This window comes from Grampus griseus (assembly GCF_964374135.1).
Source record: "Grampus griseus genome assembly, chromosome: 6".
Taxonomy (NCBI): domain Eukaryota; kingdom Metazoa; phylum Chordata; class Mammalia; order Artiodactyla; family Delphinidae; genus Grampus; species Grampus griseus.
This window is the reverse complement of record NC_139000.1, coordinates 12,823,091-12,838,391: the sequence shown is the minus strand read 5'-3', so window position 1 is coordinate 12,838,391 and position 15,301 is coordinate 12,823,091. Positions and strand designations below refer to the sequence as shown.

General features: G+C 55.7%; 1 protein-coding gene across 6 annotated transcripts in view; it reads left to right on the top strand.

Moving 5' to 3' along the window:
- Positions 1 to 15,301, top strand: part of DAB2IP (DAB2 interacting protein) — a gene marked incomplete at its 5' end in the record, with an annotated part of 194,918 nt that overhangs the window by 139,429 nt on the left and 40,188 nt on the right. Inside the window, one exon of one of the 6 annotated variants that reach the window (XM_082655877.1) lies at positions 14,998 to 15,051. The exons of the other annotated variants lie outside the window; for them this stretch is intronic. Of the gene's footprint in view, positions 1 to 14,997; positions 15,052 to 15,301 lie in introns of those variants that run through there. 6 annotated transcript variants of the gene reach the window in all.

The following is a 15,301-nucleotide window of genomic DNA, read 5'->3' as shown; positions in this document are numbered from 1 at the left end:
TACTGACGGAACTATTAAGAGGGAGGATGATTGTTGAATTGTCTTGTGTGTAAAGATCTCAATGTAAAAGCAGCCTTCCTGGGGCCAGAGGCTCTGGGTTCTAGGCTCTTCTCCTTTCTGCCTGTGGGACTGTGGGCAAATGACAGTAAGTCCCCTACATACGAAAGAGTGCCGTTCCGAGAGCGTGTTCGCAAGTCCAATTTGTTCGTAAGTCCAGCAGTTAGCCTAGGTACTCAACTAACACAATCGGCTATATAGTACTGTACTGTAATAGGTTTATAATACTTTTCACACAAGTAATACATAAAAAACAAACACAAAAAATGAAAACATATTTAGTCTTAACAGTACAGTAGCTTGAGAAGTACAGTAGTACCAGCTACATCACTGCTGCCTTTACACTTGCTTCCGGACATCCTGAGCTTGAAATAAAGATACTGTAGTACTATACGCTATACAGTACTGTACACAAAAGCACAAACATTGTAGAGGATGCACGCACGTGACAGTGTACTCCAGACACATGCACTAACATGTGATTGGACATGCAAATGCATGTTCAAATCTTTGAAAGTTTGCACCTCGAAGGTTCGTATGTAGGGGACATACAGGACCTCTGAGCCTCCGGTTTTTCAATTCAGAACCTGGGTCAGTCTCTGATGGTCCCTCTCAGTAAGAAGGCTCTGCAATCACTTTTGGATTATTAACTTACTGTGTCCTCTCCAGGGAGATTCGAAGTACAGTTTCAAGGCAGAGCCAGAAGAACAGACTCCAGAGGTGGTAGACTGGCCTGACCCAAGTTTGAATCCAGTTCTGCAACTTAATATTTATGTAACATTGGGCAAATTACACTGTAAATCTCTTTGGGACTGGGTTTTCTCAGATGTAAAATGGGTATGATGATATGCCTGCTATGCTATGTCCCGGCTCTTAGGGAACTCAGCAGTCATATTAAAGCTGCTATGAATCTCTTCTCCCCCAATACAGTGCCTGCTCCATGCCAAACACACCCCCAAGCCCCCTCTCCCCAGCTCCGCATATCAGAGGGGAGCCAGTTAGTGGAGGTCTTCAGCTGACCGAGGAGCCTGAGGATGGGCCCCCAGAAACAATTCCAGGTGGGGCGCGAGCCTCCACAGAGAGCCCCCCCACCCCCCCACAGTGGGCAGCAGGGGTCAAATGGTTTTAAACCTCCTTGATTTGTATATATACTAGTTTGGCATTCTGTCTTGCTTTATTAAAAAGATGTTTGCTAATGAAATTAATAGTGTAAACAAGATTTGGGGAGGGCAGGCGGCCAGGGGAGGGGATTATTCAGCACACTTCAAAGGACACCCAGCTCCAGCATCTCAGCCACGCCATTTGCATATGTAATGATCGTGCTAATTAGAGGTGGCCTCATCTGTTAACAACAGGTTTGCCAAGCTGTGCTACATTATTGTAATCACCCAGTCAGAATTCTCTGGCATGCTTTTCACTAAAGATAACAAGAACGATGATAATAATAATGCCTCTCATTTTTTGCCCCCTTGCTACGTGCGGGGCATCCTACCAGGCACTTGACAGTCATCATCTCATTTAATCTTCACCACAGCTCTGTGTCCCAGAGATTCTTATCTCCTGTGTATAGAGGATGAAACTGAGGTACAGAGAGGTTAGGTAACTTCCCTGGGCGCACACAGCCACGAGCTGGCAGTGGGGGAAGAGACCCGAGGTCTCGCTAACTCTCGCGCTTCTTCCACCCTGCGGCACTCCTTCTCTGGGGAGACTTGACACACAGCCTCACTCTATCTCTTTCTCATTTGGTCCTCTCAGAAACGCCCCCGTTTCTGCTGAAGAGGAAGCTGAGACCCTAACAGGTTATTGAGGGCTGTTCAGGAGGCGAACCCAGGATCTCTAACTTCTAGGGTAAAGCCAGCCCTGCGTCCCCACCTACCTGCCCACAGTGTGTGTGTGGGGGGGGGCGGGGGACACGGGGAAGCGGCCCCTCAGCCTCCCCTGAGGTCTTGAGAGGATGGTGTCCCTCGCCTCTCCCACTCAAGCAGGGCTGGGCTTGGCCTCACTGCCAAAGAAAATTATGAGACAGTAAACAGATGGGAGGACACCAGCATGTCCTAACTGGCTTTACACGTGTTGTCACTAAGTCAGAGGTTGCACATGGGTGGCTCGTGGCCATGTGTAGCCCACAGGCAGGTTTCATTTGGTCTGGGAGGGTGAAAGGTGTTTTTTGGTGCTTTTAAAAAAAAATCAGTTCCCCATATTTAAGCACTCCCAAAACATTCACCTTCAACATTCACCAGAAAATTCTGGATTTCTGGCTTTTCTTGAACAAACAGATGTGGCAGCGTTGTGACTGTATTCCTGCAGGGCAGAGAACCAGCCTCTGCAGTTCATCTCAGACTCGTTTTACTCCCCAGAAGGCCTTCGAGTTTGCTTAGCCTGCACTAGCTCTTCCCAGTGATCCTGGGAGGGCTGTGTGGGGGGATAGGGTTCGCATTCTAGAGATGACGAGCCTGGGATCCGAGTGGGCCACTCCACAAGGCTGTTGTCAGCTAGGCCTTAAACCTCCATCCTCACCGTCCACCTTGTGTGGTTTTCACTCTACCTCGCTGCCTCCCAGCCATGTCCAACTCCACTGTCTGCCAAGGCAAGAAGGAAACCTTTCACAGGCCTAATGACTCAAAAATAACCAACCGTGAGCCCAGGGAAGTGTTCCTGTCTCCCCCTCTCCTTTTCTACCCTCCCCGAGACCAGAGGGGACATGGGAAGCCTATTCATTTAAACTCAATTATTTTCTGGAAGACAGAATGGAACTGAATTGGGTCAGTGGCTATATTTGCTGTGCTCAGCTCTTTCCCCTGCGACAGCAGCACCCACTGGCTGTGTTGCTGGGCTCCGTGCCACCAGGCTCACCAGTTAGAACTCCGTTATTGGTGGCCGTTCCTTGACTCTGAAGGAGGGGAGCCCCCTCTGCTCGTTCACCCAATAGGCTGCAGGAGCGGGGTCTAGAATCACATGGCTACCACCTTCCAAACCTAGGCTGCCCAACTGCAGTCTGCAGTGGAGGCGATTCTGACAGTGGAGTGCCTTACAGATGAGCAAACAGACACCCAGAGAAATGAAGTGCTTGATGGAAAGGCAGGCCTTGAGCCAGACACGACAGGGACCTTACTAGCCGACAGGGACCTTACTAGTCGTGTTACTGGGAGCAGAGTACTTGACTGCTCTGCACTTCTGTCTCCTTGTCTTGTAAATGAGGCAAAGAACTTGACACACCTCCTGGGGCCAGGCAGTCACGATGTAAACGTGACACAGTGTGCCAGGGTCCTGCCCCCAGTTAACCCGTCTGTCCACACTGCTTCCCTTGCACGGTGTGCCAGGGACAGAGCTTGGTGGGGGTCCCAGATCTCAGGAGGAGGCTCTACTGGGATGCCCTCCTCTCCGTGAAGCCTTTCCCAATTCCTTACCCCCAAACCGGAACTGTTCCTGCCGTCATTTTAGGTCCCCTGTTGGGCCAGGCCCTGCTCTGGATACTTCCGCAGCTTCCTCGGGGCCACGGCCTGGTAAGTGTGTTTTTGTTTGGCGCTAATGGCTGTACGCACCCCTCCCCCACCGGACTGCCAACTTCTTGAGGGCAGAGACCACGTGTCTTGTTGACCTGCCTGTGTCCTGGTGTCACTCCCTGTCTGGATGTGTGGCCTTGGACTGGATGTTTAACCTTGGTGGCCTGTTTTCCCATCTGTAAAATGGGAATAGTGATGCCTCCCTCCGACGCACGTCACGGAGCGGAGGCCAGTAGTGTCAGACACGGCAGTGCTGCAACAGATGCTCAGAAAACATGTGGAGAAAATCAAATCAGACGCTTGCGCTCCACTCCCTAGAAGCAGGGAACCTCTAAGAGCGGGGCTCTGGGGGATCGTGGGAAGGGTCGTAAGCGCCGTCTTGTTGCAGAATTGCTGTCTGCTTACATGGAGAAGTGCGGACAGGGCGGTGGCCTGTGGGCCTCGCCTCACTCCCTCCATCTTCTCTGCTGCTCCGGCCTCACGGTTATTCCAGTTCCCAGTGGTGGAGCTGGGATGAGTTAGGAACCCAAGGTCCCAGTGCCTGGCGTTGTACCTCCCCTTTTGGCAGCGATAGAGCCTGGAGGTGGGGCAGGGCCTCCCCCCTGCATCCCCATCGCCAGTTCCAGGGGTTGGGGCAGGGTTAAGGGGATGGTTCAGGGAGGTTTGTATTCCCTGACCTTTCAGAGTTGTGACTTCAGGGGTCGTGTGTGACCTTGGCCTGGTGTAGACCTGGTGGGGTGGTGGCTGTGGCGACAGGGCTTGGGGCCTGGGCAGTAGGTGGCCCAGCCAGAGACACAGAAGCCGGGCTCTGGTGGGAGCTCAGGGAGTAGCCCTGGAGTCTCTGGGGAGAGGCTTAGGGATGAGGGGGTCTTGATCACAAACTGACCCAGCGTCCTGTGCAGCCAGGGCAGCAGTCACAGGCTCGAGAACCGGAACCGTCCCCTCCCCTCGCCCCTTGATAGCGCTCAGGTCCTGGAACACCACGCGGGTTGTTGCCCAGGACTTGGCACTGTGACAACCAAGAAAGAGAAGTGCTGACCGCGTCTCATTGCCTGTTGAGTAAATTTACTCTGTGTTTTTCCCAGGAGGCGTCACATGGGTAGGAATTTACTCCCCCTAAATGCTTTGATGGAAACATTACGGTTTTTGAGTGAACGTGTGTCAACGTCGCTGTGGGGGGGAAAGCTTCTAGGATTCTCTGCCAGCTGAAGTCATTACCACAAGACAGTGGTTGGGGGCCTGGCAGATGGGGTAGATGCAGCCAGGCTGGTGCGGGGAGGCAGCCAGAGGGCCGGAGCCCAGCCGGCCTATGGGGGGGGGGTCTGAGCAGGTGGAGAGGGGGAGGGAGTTGGGAGGCTGCAGGCTGACAATGTACATTAACACCCTCCCAACCCGCCCCCCACCCATGGCACAAAACAAAGGGAGTGGGGAACTTGAGGGGTGGGGACGGAGAACAGAGGCTCTGGAATGGTGAGCGCTGGCAGCTCAGGCCAGTAAGTCAGGCTGCGGCCAGATTCCTGAGGGGCCTGGAATTGCAGCTCCTACCGGAAACTAGCTGTGTGACCTCGAGCAACTTTTCCAACCTCTCTGTGCTTCAGCTTCATTTTAGTAAAATATGCCTGTGGATACCCACAGCTTATGGCTCTTTGGAAGATTAAGAAGGTAATATATGTGAAATACCTAGCACTGGGCCTGGCACATAGCAGGTGCCAGGACACCTTTGTTGCTTGTTGGTGATGATAAAACCACACAAGCATAGATGTGTTCACATAAATTAACAGCTGGGGCACATTGAAACCGCTACCCAGAGTTGGCCCTCCGTCTAATACCAAGTTTGTTTCTCAGCTTCAGCTGAGTACAGCAGTGGTCTCTTCAAAAGCCCTTGTCCACGAACAGCCAGGGCCTGGGGCTGACTGTCCTCTGCGGGGCATCCCTCTCCGGTCTTGTGCCTGCTTCTGGCCTGCAGACTCACCTGGATGGAGGCAGTGGGTTACAGCAGCGCCCTCCTCTGGCTGAGGCAGTTCTGGGAAGGCCACAAAGGGCCTCTGTCCTCTACACAGCCTCTGGAAAGGAGAGTGCTGTGGTCACAAGAAAGGTCCTCCCTCCCAGGATGCATCTCTCTCCCCGAGGGGATATACAAGCATTGCCTGGAAGTGCTCCTTGACAGTCTTGGGACTGGCTCCCTTGTACCCCAGGAAATGGGAAGCTCCTTGAGGAAGGTAGGCTCTAGAGTCTCCCACAGGGCCTGGCCCAGTTGGTGAGACACCTTCAGATCTGAAAGGTCATGAGACGTCTGGGCTCTGAGCTTTTGGGAGAAGAGGTCCATCACACATTTACTGAGTCCTAGGACTTGAAGAACCAGAGATGAATAGACCCCAAGGAGGGCCTGACAGGACAGGCAGCAGGACCCAGGAGAAAGGGAGGGAGGACTGGGAATTCAGGAAGAGAGGGAGAGATCACATACTTCCTGGGCCTGGGGACACTGGGAAAGGCTTCCCTGAGGTGGGGCAGTTAAGCTGGGCCTTGAAAGGTGAATGAGAATTGGAGATGGGTGCAGGAGGGGAGGTCAGTGGGAGCAGAGGCATAGCCATGAGAGGGGGCAGGGATGCCTGGGGAAGAGCTGAAGAGGGCCTGTGGCTGGCTGGTGGGGGTGTGTGTGAAGGTGAGGAGTGTGCAGTGGGTGGGTGGGGCCTAATGATTCGGGAGACCTGGTCACTGGGGGCACTGGAACCAGGAGTCACGGGGTCAGTTTCTGAAATTCCAAGGACGCTCACTGTTCTCACTCCCTTTCACATATTATTCAAGATGGCTTTGAAAGCAGCTTGCAAGAGGTTATGCCGTCCCCTGAGCTGAGGCTAGAAGGGTAAGGAGGAAGCACCTTATTCAAGGTCAAAGAGCTGGTTAGTACATCTTCTGAACCCCAGATAACAGGCTCGTTTCTTTTTAGCTTGCGACCCCCCTCCTGTGACAGCTGTCATGCAGAGGGAGAGGTCCTGTCACAGGGGCCTATTTTGTTATAGAAAGATATTAGAACTGTGTGGATCAACCAGTGGGGGTGGCTTCCTGCCTGGGGGAAATCTGGGAAGGCTCCCTGGAGGAGGGGGTATTAGAATTAGAGGAAGATAAGAGGGGACCAGTAAATAGGTACAAACGGCTGTCTGGGGCGAGGCACATCTATTGTACTTTCAGATGTGGCTGGGCCAACTTGTGCAAGTGATTGAGCTTCTCTAGACTTGATTTCTTCATTTGTAAAGTGGTTACAGTATCTGCCTTACCTGTTTATTGCTATTATTGAGTTCAAGTGGGAGGCCTGCTTGGGGCCTGCGCCCTGGAGGAGTGCTCGGAGATGGGCTCTGTCCCCTCCATCTCAGGTGCCTTGGATGCTCTGGGAGCCAAAGGGGCTTCTGCCCTAGGGCCTCCCTTGGTGACTATGGCCTCACCTCTCCCCTGTTTTGAAATTTTATTAAGATATTGGATAGACCCAGATGAAGCTGCGAGGGGAAACCTCACCTCGGAAGGAAGGGAACCACCACCATAAGTGCACCTCTGGCTAAGAGTTCTCTGGGCTTTGGGGGTGTGAGCAGATGCAGATGGAGGGGGGGCAGGTTTTGTTGGATTACCTGTGGTCAGGTTCACCTGTGCTCAGAACAGAGCTGAGCCCAAGGAAGGACACAGCAGGGGACGGAGTGAGTTACTTCCCAGGTTGGGGGCTGCTGTGGGCTTACAGTCAGACCTCTTCCTCAGCCCTGCAGGTGCCCCAGCCAGAGTGCTGCCTACCTGCACACAGTAGGTGCCTGACAGTCTGGCACTTAATAGGAGCTCAGTTGTTGCTGAGGGTCTGGAGCAGGCTGAAATTACCATGGGCTGAACTGGGGCTTGTGAGCCTCTGGTGTAGAGGCTATGGGTAGGCAGGACCCCAGGCAGGGGCGCTGTTCTCCCACCGGCCTGTTTATCCATATTTACATGGAGGGATTGGATTCCATAATCCAGTTGCACCAGAAAGTTATGCAGCAGCCACTCTACTTTGATTAGCCCCTCCAGGTGGTGGCTGTTAAGGGAGGTGTGTGATTCCCTGTGTGTGGTAGAGGCTCAATACTTGGAAAACATTGCTGTGGCTTTTCAAGAAGGATGGCAAAGCGGGTAACCCCAGGCGAAAATGTCAGGGTGGCTGGGTGTGCCTTTCCCAGAGGGATTTTCAGTTCAGTAAGGGCCCTGTCAGGGTGACCCAAGGATGAACCCCCCAGGCCAGCGGGTGAGGCAGCATTTGGGCTCCTGGGTCTGACTGCCCCTGTCGTCCTGTAGCATTCACAAACCTGCGCAGCTCACCCCCTTGTCTCTTCCCTCCGGCACTTAACCCTCCCCCTCTGTCCTGCTGGCCCAGCCCCAGATACAAGAGAACAACCGCCCTGAGAGGGAGCTTGAACCCATTCCCAAAAGGTCTAGCTCCAAGGAGTCGGTGCAGAGAGTCGGGAGCCCCGTTTGAGTGGGTGACCGTAGTAGGCAAATCCCCGGCTTTGTCTACACCTCCGTTTCTGTTCGCATTTTTTAAATGTCCGAATGGAAGTGCGGGAGAGGGAGGGTACTGGCCCTCGGGGGGGGGGTGGGGGCGGTGGGAGCCTCGGGACTGCTGCTCTGAGCCCGACGAACTCCGGCGGGTCCTCCGCGGGCGGTGGGGAGTGGGCCGGGCCTCGTCCCCGCCCGCGTCCGGAGCACACCGGCGGGTTGGGGCGGAAAGCGGTTGCAGCTGGGGGCAGCTGGCCGCGGAATGTCCCCTGCCGCCGGGCCTGGGAAGGCAGGGCCAGCGGCGTGGGGTGGGGTGGGGGCGGGGCTTCGGGGGGCGGAGTCAGCCGCTTCCGGCCTGGAGCGTGAGGGGCGTGGCGCCGCGGGGTCGGAGCCTGGAACGCTCCAGGAGCCGGATGCGGGAGAGTTGGTTTTGGCGCGCCCCCGAGTCTTTCGGTCACCCCAGCTCCCACTTAGCTTTGGCCGGCCTGTCTCAGGCCAGCCATAAGGACACTAGTATTCGATCAGGACATCTGTTAGTGCCTACTTTGTGCCAGGCACTGGCCCGAGGTGTGCCGGGCCTACCAGGTGAACAGGCCCGGACGTTCTCCAGGTGGGAGGAGGAGGGGGCTCAAGCTTTCAGATCAGTACCATGAGGAAAGTGAAGTTGAGTGATAACTTGGGGTGGCGGTGGAAGTTACTCCTTTGGTTAGAACGACCTCTACTAGGACGCGCGCGACAATTGATCTGAGAGCAGAATGAGAGGAGAAACCAGCCTGGCCTAGAGCCAGGGCCAAGCAGAGGGAACTGCAAGTGCAAGGGCCCGGAGGCGGGACTCGGGCGGCTTATGACCCTGGGCGGAGTCAGCGCTTTGGGGAGGAGCCTGAGATTCCTTTGCGAGCCTTGTTCCAGCCTCCCGGACCGGTAGCTCGGTCCCAGGGCCCGCACCCCGCCCAGGTGCCTTTGGCGGGCGACCTGCTCGTGGTTGGAAGTGCGTCTTTCTAGACTTCTTGGACCTGGAGTTTGTGCCATGTGATTACCTGTATGGAAGACTGTAATTTTCCGCTTGTTCCGTGGAGGACCCGGAAACCTCTAGAGTTGTCACCGATGTGTTTTTTTAAGTCGTTTCTGAAATTTCAACTTGGAAGACAGAGTCAGCACGTGCTTTGCGGGAAGGGGAAACCTGCCTGGTCACACCTCTTAGATATTGGCCTGGACTGAGAGATCCCCCGATCTGGCCAGGAGAGGCACCTGGGTGCCCGCCATTCTCAGGAATGGGCCTCTGTGGCCTCGGACTCCTCGGTGATAACCTCGGCAAGATCCTGGGCCGGGCCGGAGCTGCTCTGTGGAGACCCGGCCGTCCTCGAAAGCCAGATCTGGCTCCCAGGCCCCTGGTGCCCAGACCAGGGTCAGCCCAGAGGCCTATCCCACCGCCAAGGTCTGTGGGTGGCTCTGCCTGGGGAAGGGGGTGCAGGAAACTTCTTGCCTTGTGGGTGGGCACCTCGATGGCTGTGGGTGGAGGCTGGAGGATGTGGAGCTGTTTCTCCAAGGGGGCCCAGCCCTGGGAGCCCACCCACTCTCCGGCCAGGGCCTTGTTGAGGCCCCACAGCCCCTCCTGAGCAGCCTGGTTTTCACGCTGGCCTCGGGGGAAGAATGGGAGACCCCCACCGGCTTGGAAGGAAGGGGGAAGGTGGGGGCCGGGTTGCTTAACTGGCTCCTCCCTCCTGGGAACCAGGCCCAGCCCTCCCGGGAGCTTCAAGTCTTCGGGATCCGGGTGGAGAGAAGCCCAGTGAGCGGAGGACCAAGGAGGTGGAAGCAGGCAGGCAAAGCTGTGGGGAAGGAGATCTAGGCCCAGGGAAGTGGTGGGGTTGGCAAGGTGGGCTGTGAGGAGGGGCCTTTGACCCCAAGCTGAGGAGCCAGCGAGGGCCCTCGGGCTACTGTCCGCTTAGCCTGGGCCTCCCAGCGCAGGTGAGGAGCAGGGTGAAGCCGCGGGGGCTCCTAGCCGCTGCCTCTTGGAGACAGATTTAATAATCCTAGGCTGTCTCTCTGACGGTTAGTATTGCAGGAGGGAAGCTTTAATCCCAGAACTTTTATTGATCCAGACACTAATAAAAAGTAAAGGATTTTTTGGAGCCAGGTTTTTTTCTTGTTTTCTACTCGACCAAAGAACATCAGAGCTCTAAAACACAAATTTGTTTTCCTGCCTCTCCCTAGGTTTGGGAGGCGGGGTGGGGCTTGGCCGTGTTCAGATTCACCTCTCTAGGAGCCCTCCCTGACCGCGCATGCCTGCAGTCATGCCTCTTCTCCACGGTTAACCAGCTGCCGCTGTGCATCTAGTCTGTCCCCTAGGAGGGTTGGGGTGTCACAGAAGCCTTCCTGCTCACCTTCCTGAGACCCCGGGGTAGTGAGAGGCGTCTGCCTTAAGGCAGCGAAGGCGTGGCTCGTGACTTCTTGTGTCTTTCTGGGTTTGGTTCTCTTGCTGACCTGTTCTTTGTTTCTTTGTTGTTACATGTTTATTTCATAAATACTTACTGAGTTGTTGCCAGACCCTCCCTTAGGATGCAGAAAGACAACAGAGCTTCCCTTCTGGCAGGAGAGACAGGCAATCAGAAGTGAGTGGAGAAACACATCAGTAATTCCAGATGGGGTGATATCAGTCAGGATTTTTGTCTGCTTTGTTCAGCACCTGGATTCCCAGTGCCTAAAATAGTGTCTGGCTCACTGTTTGCGCTTAATAAATATTTGCTGGCTGAACGAACAAGATGATGTGAAGGAAACAGCCAAGTGTTTCCGTGGGGAGTAATGGGGGTGGGGCAGGACCTGTTGTAGCGGGGCGGGGGCGGTCTGGGGGAGGACTGAGCTCCACCGGCCTCCTGAAGCCACCCTTTACGAGAAGGGGGTGGAACTAGAGCTCCTGACTGAGGGAGCAGTGAGTGCAAAGTCCCCGAGGGCAGGAAAGCAGTGGCTTCCAGTTGGGGGATGGGGATTGCCAGATGAGATCAGAGGGTAGGCCAGTACTCTCCGGACCTCTTTCCCTGGGGAGGCGTTCGGATTTATTCAAATTGCTGTAGGGAGTCACTGGAGGGTTTTTAGCCCAGGAGTTAAATAATCTGATTTGCCTTTCTAAAGGGTCCCTGTGACTCCTGGGTGGGGAGGCGGGGTAAGGCCGGTGAAGAGGCGTGCACAGGTGTGAGAGATTTTAGAGGCGGTAGCGGTAGGATTTGCCGATGGATCGGGTTCTGGAGGCCAAGGAAAGGGAGGGTGGCTGGCTTCTGAGACTCCTGGCTTAAGCGGCTGAGACGAAGCTCCGCTTTGGACATTTCAGACTTGAGGTTCTGTGAGGCGTCAGCATTTAGATATGTGAGTCTGGAGCGCAGAGGAGGGGAGAGCTGGGATAGAAACTTTGGAGTCTTGAGCCCTGGAGGTGTTTAAAGCTAAGGCGTGGATGCGATCACCAAAGGAGAGTGTTTTACTGAAGGAGAGTGCACCCACGTCAGAGCCTGAGAAAGTCCAGCACCTGGTGGAAAGGTGGTGCGGTACTGGGAAAGCAGGGCAGTGGCCTGGGAGGGAGGGGAGGCACCTCAGAGGGGGTGGTGGCCTGGGTTTCAGGGAGGGAACTAGCTGTCCTGTTGAGTACGGAGAGGACAGGAACTGTGGTTGGCTTTGGTCACACGAAGACCTTTGGGAGGAGCACTGGGGTCAGGCCAGGTGTGTTGAGTAGAAAGGAAGTGAGTAGAAGAGGAGGCGGCAGGGCCTGAGAAGCGCAGGGCGAGCGGCCTGTCCGGGAAGCCGAGGAGGGTCAGGTGAGGGCTCACACGTCCCGGGTCCTGGTCCCCGTGCACCAGCAGTGGGCCCCTGCCTTGGGCCTGCATCAGGAGCCTCTGAGCGGAATCCCTAGAGATGAGGGCTGGATTGGGCGCCCCCGCCCCCCGCAGTGGTCTTCAGTAGCTCTCTGAGCTCTGTCTCCCTCTCTCCTTGGAGGGCTCGCTTTCCGCTCTTGCAGTCACCCAGCCCTGTGCTCCCCACTCCCTGCCCCATCTCTCTGAGTCCCAGGCGCCTAAGGACGAGCACTGTGCACCTGGCTTTCCTCAGAGGGCCCTTCCGCCCTTCCCAGAGCTGAGAGCGGGACTTGGTCTGCGCCGGTGGCTTTGCTCTGGAAGGTTCCTTGGTGTGTTTGGCCTCCGGAGAAGTCCGAGGTCTATTTCAGAATATTTGGGTAGCTGGGACCTTGACCTCCCCTCAGTGCTTGGCTGTGCGGTGGGGTCGGGGTGCGGGTTAGAATGTGTTTGGCTTATTGGGGAGACAGTGTAGGGTTGGGGACAGCCTAAGCTCTAATGCTCCTGTTGAATGAGTGACACCCAGATATTTGAGTCTTTGGGTTCCCCAGTGGTTTTGTTAAATGCTTTCTCTGCACCTGGTTAACCAGTGTTTTTACACCTGTTATCTTCCGAGGATAGTGTATTTCCTCATTTTGTACCTGAAGAAACTGAGCTTCAGGAAAGTGGAAGAACTTGCCCAAAATCCCACAGTTGCTAAGGAACACAACTAGAATTGCCACTCAGCCCCGCAGACCTCCCAATCACGCCACTCCTGACTGACTGATTAACCCTATAGATGAGGAGGTGATGGTGGGTGTAAGGGGCCTGGTCCCCCACTGCCCCTCAGGAATAGTGGCCATGTGCTCTGCTGGGGCTGCAAGGCATGCCTGCTGCCTCCTAGCCCCTGTTTCCTCTAGTGCTCGTCTCTCCCCTTCCCCCCTCCCCCTCCCCCAGCACACACACCAGTTGCTTTAGGCTCCAGGAAGATGGAAAGAGGCAGACCTTGAACTTGATCAAGCTCTGGGGACTCTTGGGGCCCAGGGAGCTCACAGCTTCTGGGAGGCTCTTTATGCCGCAGGGCTTGCACGGCTGCTGAACTTGGCAATATGGAAAGCCAGCTCAGCTGCAGCAAGTCCCCTGGGAGACACCTGAGGAGGCGGGGGCCCGCCCCTCACTAGGGAGTGGGGAGACTGAGGTCCAGAGCTGCCTGGGTGGGGCTGGGCTCTACCTGGAGAGGTGATGCCTTCTGCTGCCTCCTGACAGGCCACGTGGTTTTGCGCCCTTGCACCCTCTCCCTACCCAGCAGACCCCAGTTAGCCTGGGGGGTGGGGTGGGCCAGAGTCAGGCTGTTTTTATGTTGCAAAGAATTCAGGCTACAGCCCAGCCTTTTTCAGCCTTTATAGCCTTATGACCTGGATGCTTCTGGAGGACGGTGGGCATCTGGGACATGCTAGAGGGCGGTCTTGCCTGGTAGTCACTGAGGGTCCCAGTTGGACCCCCTCTTTACAGAAATAAACTGCGGCCCAGAGAAAGATGTGACTTTCCCAGGGTCACTACCCAGGAAGCTAGTTTCCCACTTTGTGTCTCCCAGCATATCCTGGGGCAGCGTCCTTCATCGTAGCTAAACCTGCCGGTCTTTATTAAGTGCTCACTGGAAGCCAGGCTTTGTTCTGTAACTCATTGACTCCTCACAGCAAGCCCGTGAGGCTGAGTACTATTATTATTGCAAAGGGCGAAACAGTCCCAGAGAGGTGACATGACTTGTCCAAGAACAAAAGGTCGCAAGTGGCACAGTCCAGATCTGAACAGTCTGGCTTCAGAGCTCATGTTCTTAACCACCAGGCTACACGGCTTCAGACTTACTTGACTGCCAGGCTCCAAAGAAGCGTACTGAGGGTGGTAAACCCTTGGATGACCTGGCCCCTGCAGAGTTAGGTCTGAGGACTCCGCCTGGCCTTGGCCTTTCTGATAGGATGGCTGTACAGCACCTATGGGCTGCCCAACCACTCCTGGTGCCCGGAAATGACCCATCTTTCTTGCAGGGCTTGCTAGCCCAGGTACTGAGGCCCAGGCCGTTACTCCCTCCTTTCCTCTCCCCTGCCCACCCTTGGAGCCTAGGGGCCCCAGGAGAGCCCCCATCCCTGCAGCCCCGCCTCTTCCCTTCCTTTGGACCTTGGTCTGCTTGCCCGAACCCTGAGGTTGGAAGGACGGCTCCCTTACCTGCCCCCTCTGACTGTAGAGCCTGTTTGGGAAGGGACGAGGGCCTGGCTGTTGGATGCCCCACCCCTGCAGGGGCTGCGGACCCCCTCTTTTCTCCTCCCTCTCCTTGACTTTCCTGTGCCTCATGATTTCCAATCTTCTCATCTGTGAGAAGGGGGAAAGAGTAGAACCCACCTCACAAGGTTTTGAGGCCTAGACTGAAAGCCCAGTGTTTGGGCACCTGCGACAAATGATTCCTCCTCCTCGCCTGCGTGTTTGAAGGCAAGATGCTAGTCGATATGGAACGGGAGGGGCCTCTGGAGGGAGCAGGTGGGAGAAGAATCCTGGCTTTGGCTGACCTCACGTGGCTGGGCCCTGGCTGGGCCGCTCTGTGCCATCCTGGGCGAGTCAGGAGCCTCTGCCCGCCGCATCTTCCTCCTCCGTGAGATGAGTCCAGCTGCTGCCTGTCTTGTGGTGTGGTTGTGAGGAGTAATGAGACGCTGCTGTGAAGTGCTGAGTGCTGTGCCGGCCCGTTGTGAGTGCTTAAAAACTCTGCCCTTCCCACTCTTATTCTTGAGATGTAGCCTCCTTGTTTTGGGGTTTTGGGGGTTCTTCAGATGAAATTCGGATTTTTACTGTCGTGCATTTTGTCTAAAATCTTCCCAAGGCCTCTAATCTGATCATGACTTTTGAGGGATTTTTGGGTTTTTGCTGTCTTGTTTCCTGTACAGAAAAAGGGAGGTGTGTCTTTAAGTCCCCAGCAACCCAAGTGGGACACTGGCCCTTTAAAAGCACATTACGGAGAGTTGGAACTTAGCCTTTGTTTGACTAGCTATGATCAGTCCCAGCGGACAGGGCTGGAATGGTATGTCTAGGACCAGAGCAGGGCCGGACTGGCTGGGCCCGGTGGGGGACAGCGGGCAGCGGGGTGGCTGGCCTGGGCCTGGAGAGCCTGGTGGCCGCGCTGAGGGATGGTGAGTGACCTGATGGCCTGAGCGGAGGTTGGGGTGAGGGAGGCCAGGAAAGAAGGCAGGAGGGAGGCTGCCAGTCTCGGCCCCTGACCAGCCTCCTGGGCCCAGGGAGAACTGAGGCGGGTGGGAGCGGCCGGTCAGAGAGGATGCCCAGTTTCGGGAGGGACTCAGTCATTCCCCAGCTATGGTGCCTCTGCCTCTCTGTGGACGTCCACCACCGGCCCAGAATGTGGAAGCAATTAGGATGGCCCAA